Source organism: Magnolia sinica, chromosome 13 (assembly GCF_029962835.1).
Source record: "Magnolia sinica isolate HGM2019 chromosome 13, MsV1, whole genome shotgun sequence".
Taxonomy (NCBI): Eukaryota; Viridiplantae; Streptophyta; class Magnoliopsida; order Magnoliales; family Magnoliaceae; genus Magnolia; species Magnolia sinica.
This window is the reverse complement of record NC_080585.1, coordinates 31,223,805-31,232,391: the sequence shown is the minus strand read 5'-3', so window position 1 is coordinate 31,232,391 and position 8,587 is coordinate 31,223,805.

Sequence of the window (8,587 nt, the reverse complement as noted above, 5' to 3'; positions counted from 1 at the left end):
TTGCTTTTTAAAATGGGAACCATTTGAGACAACCAAATTAGGTAGTTTGAACCATCGAGTTTGGCTGAAACCAGTTGGTTGAGATTTGGTGCAATAAATGCAGCAGCGGAATTTGAGGAAGAAGAAGCCATTGAATTGAAGTGATCAGGATCAGGATTTGCGTGAGCAGAATATCTCTGATACCATGTAAATAAATAAAGAAAGACTGGCTTCAATTGATGCAGCCGTGTATATTGCTTTGTTTATATAGATTTACAATAGGTGAGTTTGAAGTTTGAATTATACTAGAAGATATATACAAAACAGATATTCCTATATATCAGGAGGCATAACGGATGGAGTTGTTGCATATGATAAGCATTGAGTTGTTGGTATATGAGATAGCTTCTGATCTTGTAATGAGTTATCTTCGGAAGTGGGTGATCTTTGGCTTATCTGTCTAACACCCCAGTGTCTTCTCTTGTTCTTAATTAAATTGCAGGTACTTAAGAGGTGAGGTAGGATTAACCAGATTTGAGCATCAACAATTAGGCGTTGTCTGTGGGAACGATAGCAAAGCCACTTTAAAAGTTCCCTGTATATTAAGAGAATCATCAGCCTTTCATCTACTCAGTAATTTCATCTACTCAGTAATGGATAAAGGAAAGAAAAAGGCTATGGTTACCATTACTGAGTCAATACCCGTACCAGAAGACTAGCCTGAGACCTCCCAAATGCTGCAATCAGATCTTCATGCTGACCTCCATTCACCAGTGGTTGTGCAGAGGTCCTGAAATCAAGGAGGGCAGCTCGTCTCTCTAGAAAACCAAGTCGAAACCCTGACTGAAAATGTCGATTGAATCATGTGCATATTAAAACGACAACACCCCCTCCCCGACTAGGGCGCGACATCGGGAGTAGCTTCCACCCAACCTTGACCTCTATAATTGCCTCACGAATCGCATGTGGTGAAGGATCGACCGGCACGAAGCAAGTGCATCCATGTGCAAACCGTGAAAGCAACTAAGCTCGCCAAGTCCGATACGTGCCACACCCTGGAGAAGAAAAGACGTGGAAATGCTCCCGAGGCCACAATAGAAAGTGAAGTCTCATGGGAAGTAGAGATAAGGGAGATTCGAAACCAACTTGGAGACACCTAGCAGTCATATAGAGCAAAGGCCCCTGCCTCTGTTGACGTACTGCTGGAGGAAGTCGAGTCCCCATTCATTAACGACATCATGAAGTCTCAACTCCCGTTAAGGTTCCAGATGCCCCATATCACCCCTTACTATGGATTTAGAGACCCGACCAAGCATCTGGAGTCTTTCAGAGCCTGGATGGATCTTTACACAGCTTCAAGTTCAGTGACGTACCGAGCTTTCTCCCTAACTTTGTCAGGAGTTATATGAAAATGGTACAGATACCTAAAGACAAAATCCATCAATTTCTTTACTCAACTCAGCAAGGCTTTCATCACTCAGTTTATCAATGGGAAAGATAAGAGAAAGCCATTAACTACCTCCTTATGATCACTTAGAGGGAGGACAAGTTACTAAGAGATTACATTATCTGTTTCAACGCCGAAGCTGTCTAGGTCATTGGTTACACCAACCAAATAGCTCTAGCTACCATAGTAGCCAGCCTTAAACAAGGAAAGTTCATCTTCTATATTGGTAAGAACCCCCGACTACCCTCGCTGACCTACTTAACCGAGCTCAAAAATTTCTAACGCCTAGGAACTCTTCAGTTTACGAAAAGCTGCTCGAAGATGAAGCAACTCAACTAATGATAGGAAGTGAAAGAAAGAAGGGGGAGCCTTCTTCCACTAACACTAAAAGAAATAAGGAGGACAACCAAAATCGACGCCAACATACCAATCGACATCTGGAAAGTCGCTTCCATTAGTACACTTCCTTGAATCCTAAGCCAGAGCATGTACTTAGGGAAGTTGGGTTGAGCAAGAAAACTTGATGACCAAGATGAACCGGTCAACCAAACTCTGTGATAAGGCTCATCGGCCAACCTAGACCTCGACCTCATGTACTGAGGGACATATTGACTAGAAGACATGGATGCGTTACGAGGGACGTATCAATTAGAAGATATAGAGGGTAAGCTCTTACCTCACCCATATAACGCAGAGCACTTGAAGAACTACTACCCATGAAGAAATCCGACAAGTGAAACAACTATGCTCGACTGGTCGCCTCAGTAAAGGGTACTTGTATTTGACTATGAGGCACCTCTCCCAGTTTAGGGAAAAGGTCTCTTTTACTTCTATTGTCTTGCTTATCATCTTTTTCTACAAGCTCGACCATAAGGAAATCTCCCCCAGTTAAGGGGAAAAATATTTCTTTATTTATACTATTTGGTTTGCTAGACCTGCGTGCTCGACCATAGGGAACCCCACTCTGTTGAAGGAAAAATGTCCCTCATCCTATCTATTATGTGCTCGACTGTGAGTGACCTCCCTCAGTTAAAAGGAAGAAGGTGCTCTTTCTCGTTCTTAATTTTTTATATACTAGCTACATGACCTAAAAATCTAAACTCTCGATTATCGACTATAAATTTACATGCTCGACTATCGACTAAAACCCTATAAGCTTGATTATCATATCTAATAAGTTATCATACACGACCACCCACACATGAAGGCAAAACGATGCTCACCACACTGTGCACAACTCCTCGTACAGAGATATTGTCGTAATATCCTCCTCGATCACCGCAACAAGCCCATCCCTTTCTAATTCCTATAGCAACTACTAGGTAACAAAATCAAGGAACATACATGGAATGAGCTGACCTTTTCTAGTTAAAGAATCAAGACTCCTCACTCATACATTAGTTCAAAAGTTACTTCCCGAGCTCATAAAGTATAAAGTTCGAAAGTAGGTAGCCACTGTTATGGGTAAAATGCAGCTAAACAAATGTATGTGACAAATGAGCTAAGCAGCGAGACTCAGTGACTTCATATATTGCTTGAGGGCCAGAAAATCAACCTGACCTTTGGTATCGCCTACTTTCTACCTCAGCCTCAGTTGTCACTTTAACCCCCGACCCGACCTAAGGTGCCGACCTTAGGTACCGACCTCGACCTCAAAATGGAAAGAAGAACTCTCTCCGTATACAGGTGGGATTACCTCCCAAGATAATTGCAACCCTTATCATGGGCCCACCTTGATCTGTGTATTCTATATCCATTTCATCCATTTATTTTTATGGATCATTTTAGAAAATTTTAAAAGAAATTAAAAACATCTAGTTATCAAGTGGATCATAATAGGGGAAATGGTGGTAATTGAACACCCTACCAATAAAAACTTGTTAGGGCCCACCTTAATGTTTTTGTAGGTTTTTAGAGCTATACACGATTCGAACTTAGTCGAGCTTCGCCCAACTCGGCTCACCTCGGCCAACAAGCTACCTTAGCTCAAACTCAGCTCGGCTCGGTCAATAGCTCAGACCAGCTCGAGCCGAGTTCGAGTTCGAGTTCGTGACTACAAGTCGAGTCCGAGTTTAGGTTTTAGAGTTTTTAATATAATATAATATAATATAATGTAATATAATATATAAAATTTATTTAAATATATAAACATTCACAAAATATTTATATTAAGTGAACTCGATACGATTCGAATCAATTTGAACTGAGTCAAGTTCGAGTTAAGTTCCGAGCCAAGTTAAGTCGTGCTTGGTCTAGCTTGAACTCGATTCGAAATTTTTTCAAGCTCAAAAAATCAGCTCATGTAACACGCTGAACTTTTCAATACCCGAGTATTGAAAGTTCTCGAGTGTTACCATGAAATTTAACTTAATATATACATGTGTACGATACCAATCTAGCTATCCTGACCTTACATCTATTCTCCAACATGAATCTATTGAGAATAATCTTCATCCATCGATCAGGTCATCTAATTGTTGATTGTAAGACAAGATCACCATATGTCCAAGTAAACCCACTTGTGATCATCTGTTTACAAAACTGACCATACACCCACCTACAGACATGACTAGATTACTAACCATCAAGTTTTCCTATTTTAAATATGTCATCTAACCATTCATTGTGTGGTTTTGATATATGTACGTTCCTTAATTAATTTGGTGAATAACTTTTTATTCATAAGGATTTAGATATAAGTCCTTTTGTAAGAATTACTTTAAAAAGTGCCTATAACTATGCAGAATCATTTTATTTCCAAAAATCTTATATCAGCAACAATTACGAAAATGCCATTAACCTAGACCCCTGAATTCTAGATCACATGGTTCCCACTATCCATTTAATTTGAAATTTTATATCATGCCTATGTATCATAAATTAAACATACACATCGAATTTTGGTCCTTAGATCATTGTAAAAGTGACCCAATTGACAGATTAACCCCTTAACGGTTGATTTTAGTGTCCATCGAGTGAAGAAACCTCGTGAATAGTCGTAGTTAGATATTTCCCTTCATATGAATGACTTGGATTGCCCATCATATGGACCAAATGTGAAATATGAAGACCATTAAAACCCAAACTCAAACTTGGAGGCTTATCAACTCCTTATAAATCTAGATCTTCAGATCTAGCCACTTCTCGTCGTTTGTAAAACGCGGACAGCTTCCGGTTTCCACGAACAGAGCCGCAAGAAATGGAATTTCCATTTTCGTGGCTGAGGGCAGTGGGGTCCACACACTCTGTTGAATGAGAAATCCACCCTGTCCACCGGATTCTTCTTGAAAAACCATTCGGGTATGGTCTATTTTGGTTCAGATTTGATGTGGCCCACAGGCTCTTCAAACCACCGTCCATCCTTCGTTTTTCGAAGATCCTCTTGTATACGTGCACAACGGGCCAAACGGCCACCTAGGCAAGGGTCAAGCCCGACCTCTGGACACAATGAACGGTCCAGATCTTCCGAACGGATGCTAGGTAGGGCCCACTAAGATCGAACGGCAGTGGCAGCATTTGAACATTGTATCATGGGTCGAGTCAAGGCAGTCAACGATGCCTTTATGTTTGGGTGTGGCGGGAGAGTGCATAAGCTATACACACACATCGCATGTGTGGGTCCCACAGTGATGTATTTAAGAAATCCGCGCCGTCCAACCATTTTATCACCCCATTTAAGCGGTTGAAACCGAATTTGAAGCATATCCAGATATCAGGCAGGCCCCAAATTGAGGATTTATGTGCTGATCTGTTTGTTGGGCCACTTCCACGAGGATCTAATGGCTGAAATTTAACGTGTACGGTTCATATATAGTCCTTAGGTTATGTATGAAGTTTCGAGCCGAACGGATGGTGGGAACCTTGTGATCTTGCATTTTGGACGGTTTTCAGGCCACTTGAGCTTTAGTTTCTCGATTTTCTCGGATCTATGGCATGTAAATCTATCAATATTGGTCCCCTGGGGTCTGTCCCTTGCCTTTGGTGTTATTAGAGCGTTAAATCCATGCTTTAAGCATCCTGTTTCAATACAAGCTCGTAAATACACATTGTAGCATAAACACAGTTAAAATGGGCCATTAAACAATACCATGTTCGTAAATCCAGGCAATAACTGGGGTCTGATATGCAATATTTGACCCTCAACATCCATCGAGACTCAAATTTGGACCACACCTTGGCCTCATATGACTACGACATCATACAAAATTTGGACCACAATCTATGATCCCACACCATTGAACGCTGAAGCCAACTCCTTCCTTTTGACGCAAAAGGTGAAATTTCATATATAGGCATTTCTCACCATCGATCAACCACCAAAATTTGTCCAACTATCTGCCTATCTTGGTTACACACTTCCTTCAAGATTGATCCTTGATCATTAAGCGTGGGATGCTAATTGAAATTAAATTTATTTCAACGCCGCTAGGAGAATTTCAAGATAAGCTTATGTAGGTCCCGAATTTACTTCATATTTGGGCTCATGGGCCATCATGACCTAACTAGACTGATGAGTTGTAACGCTTTGAAAATCGAGGGTCGAGCATAGACTTAACTCTCGAGTTCCAATGCATCACTTATGCAACATAGAAAATGATGATTTAATGTTGTCCATATTAGTACATTAAACATGAGTGGGATTAAGCTAAAACAACATGTCATACTCCAGAGACAGTTAAATTTTGCAAGTGGAAGACTGTGATAGATATATAAAATATATAAACGTCGTAAGTCTCCAGAGTGTGAACATGTTACCAGGTTAAATATATACATGTATACTCCAAAAATGGATAAAATGAATATACATGGTGTTGTAAAAGTACAAAATAACAAGTGTAATGACACCTAATCAGCATCCCTATAACCCCGTCGATCAGAACATGGTCTACATAGACTTGCCTGATAGCTGCATATAGGAGAAACCCTCCTCATCATCATAAAAGTCCAGCTCCGTCTCATACGCATCGCCATCATCTGAAACTAAAACAGGGTCTGGTGGGTGTTTAAAACACTATCCCATAATGTGGGAGTGAGTGATCAACTCAGTGGAACAGTAAAGCAAATATTAACATATTATCAATTCAGTCAAGCAGTAATGATAACGCAATACAACAATTAGGTCCTAAGTACTCTTATTAATGCAAGAATGATATGAAATAATGATGCATGCCCTCGCCTGCGCTCCCTTAGTGACTTCATCTCACGATCGCGGCATAAAACACTTCCTCAGTGCTTGACCTGCTATGCCAAATGCACACGTAATGCGATGTATGAGCGTGATTAGCCAGGTTGCTTACTTAGGTTTATTCATACAACAGGATTGGGAAGCTAAGGTACCTCCCTTATATCAATTCCCAAACAATGATCCATTCTAGGGTCGTCAGTCCTAGCAAATCTCATACGATGTTACGGTTTTAGGTCACTACAAAGGGCTCGTCACCTGATCAGTGTAGGCCTAGTTTGTACTCTGGTTGCTACGGAAAGACTCATCACCTCAACGCAGTCTCAGAGTACACTCGAGGTCACTACCACCCACACCCTACCAACTAGCAGTCTATTTTCTAAGGCTCGTCACCAACTCGATTGGGGACCACAGCCAGGCTACGCAAGGGTAGGCCGACAGCTTGAATACAGTGTCCCATACCATCGTATTCGGCTCACGAGTTTGGGTTGCTCACTGGTCACTACGGGAAGGCTCGTCACCTCAGCGTAGGCTGACAACTCGACTACGGTGTCCATACCACCATGCCCGGCTCATGAGTCTTAGCGGATCGAGGTGCCAAGGTGAAAGGGGCCTTTCACCGGTAAGTTTGGTACCTTAGGTTCAAGCAGTAGCGTCCATACATGGTGAATATACATTAGGTTAATCGGGTTACTTGATAAGCTCGACTGGTACGAGCATACGTTGAATTAATCGATATAGAATGCATATGCACTCCTCGTGGCCTACCCACTGTCGATAATCAGCGTACGACTTAGATTCCTTGAACATATCCGTTGTGGCTAAAACAGTTCGGCCATAGATCGTAAACCATTACCGATTGCCTGGACTACATCGTAGCCCCAATCACACTTCAAATATAATAGGCATTCATATGTGCTAGTCAAAATAGTATGTAGTAATAAATTCAAATATAAATCTCATATAAGCATTTAAATGAACATCTGAAGTACATGTTAACATACATAGATATTCATCTATAAAACACGTAGTTGTAAGATAGGTTATATGAAGGGAATTGTAACTATAGATAAGGGAATTGAGAATCATATCTCAACACCCTAATTAAAGACATTTCAACAAGCATTTTCTCATTCAGGCATTTTAACAAACACTTAGACTACACATATTACATACTTGAAATAAATTAGTTAAAACACATATCGTGTCAAATCCTTCCACATAGGAATTGCCACACGTACAACCATCATGTAGCCTCAAACATAAATCATGGCAAATACAATTCATAATTCCATACTCATTCAAATATTTCAACAAACACTTGGAATGCATTAAAATCAACATAGTTTACATATATGTATAATATATGGGAAACATTGTATTTAAGCATATGAGATAGCAATCGAGTCAGTCATAAATCATTACTGACATTGAAAGCCTTGAAAACCATAACCTAAACATTTATAGTCCGCACCTTTCGCCGGTAGACTCATATCGAACTCAGTTTAAAAGCTAAGTCTTTGTCTACGGCACAACGGCTACCTGATTCATGAAATAGGTTAGTTATTTCACCTATTGCTCTATTTGGATATCTATATCAGTTTAGGGTTAGGATTTCTTACTCAAAAATGGAGTTAAAATTGACGGTGTAGCGATGTGGGAGGGTGAATCGAGGCGTGGAGTAGCAGAACAGAAGGACGGTAGCAAACTACAAGGATCTCCCTTCGATCTCCACTCTTTTCTCTCCATTTCTCTCTTCTCTCTCCTAGGGTTTGGAGAAATTCGTATGGGAGAGAGAGAGAGAGGTGGGTTTAAGGACTTTATATAGGCATAAAACTGATACAAATGGCCCTAAGGCCATGGTATACTTAGGTTATAGCCAAAATGCGTCCGTTTCGGTCCAACGGAGCTGATCTGGAGGCCACTTTTCTGCGTGCGATCGTACTTAAGCTCTCTGATATTGGATCTAGGTCGAGTTA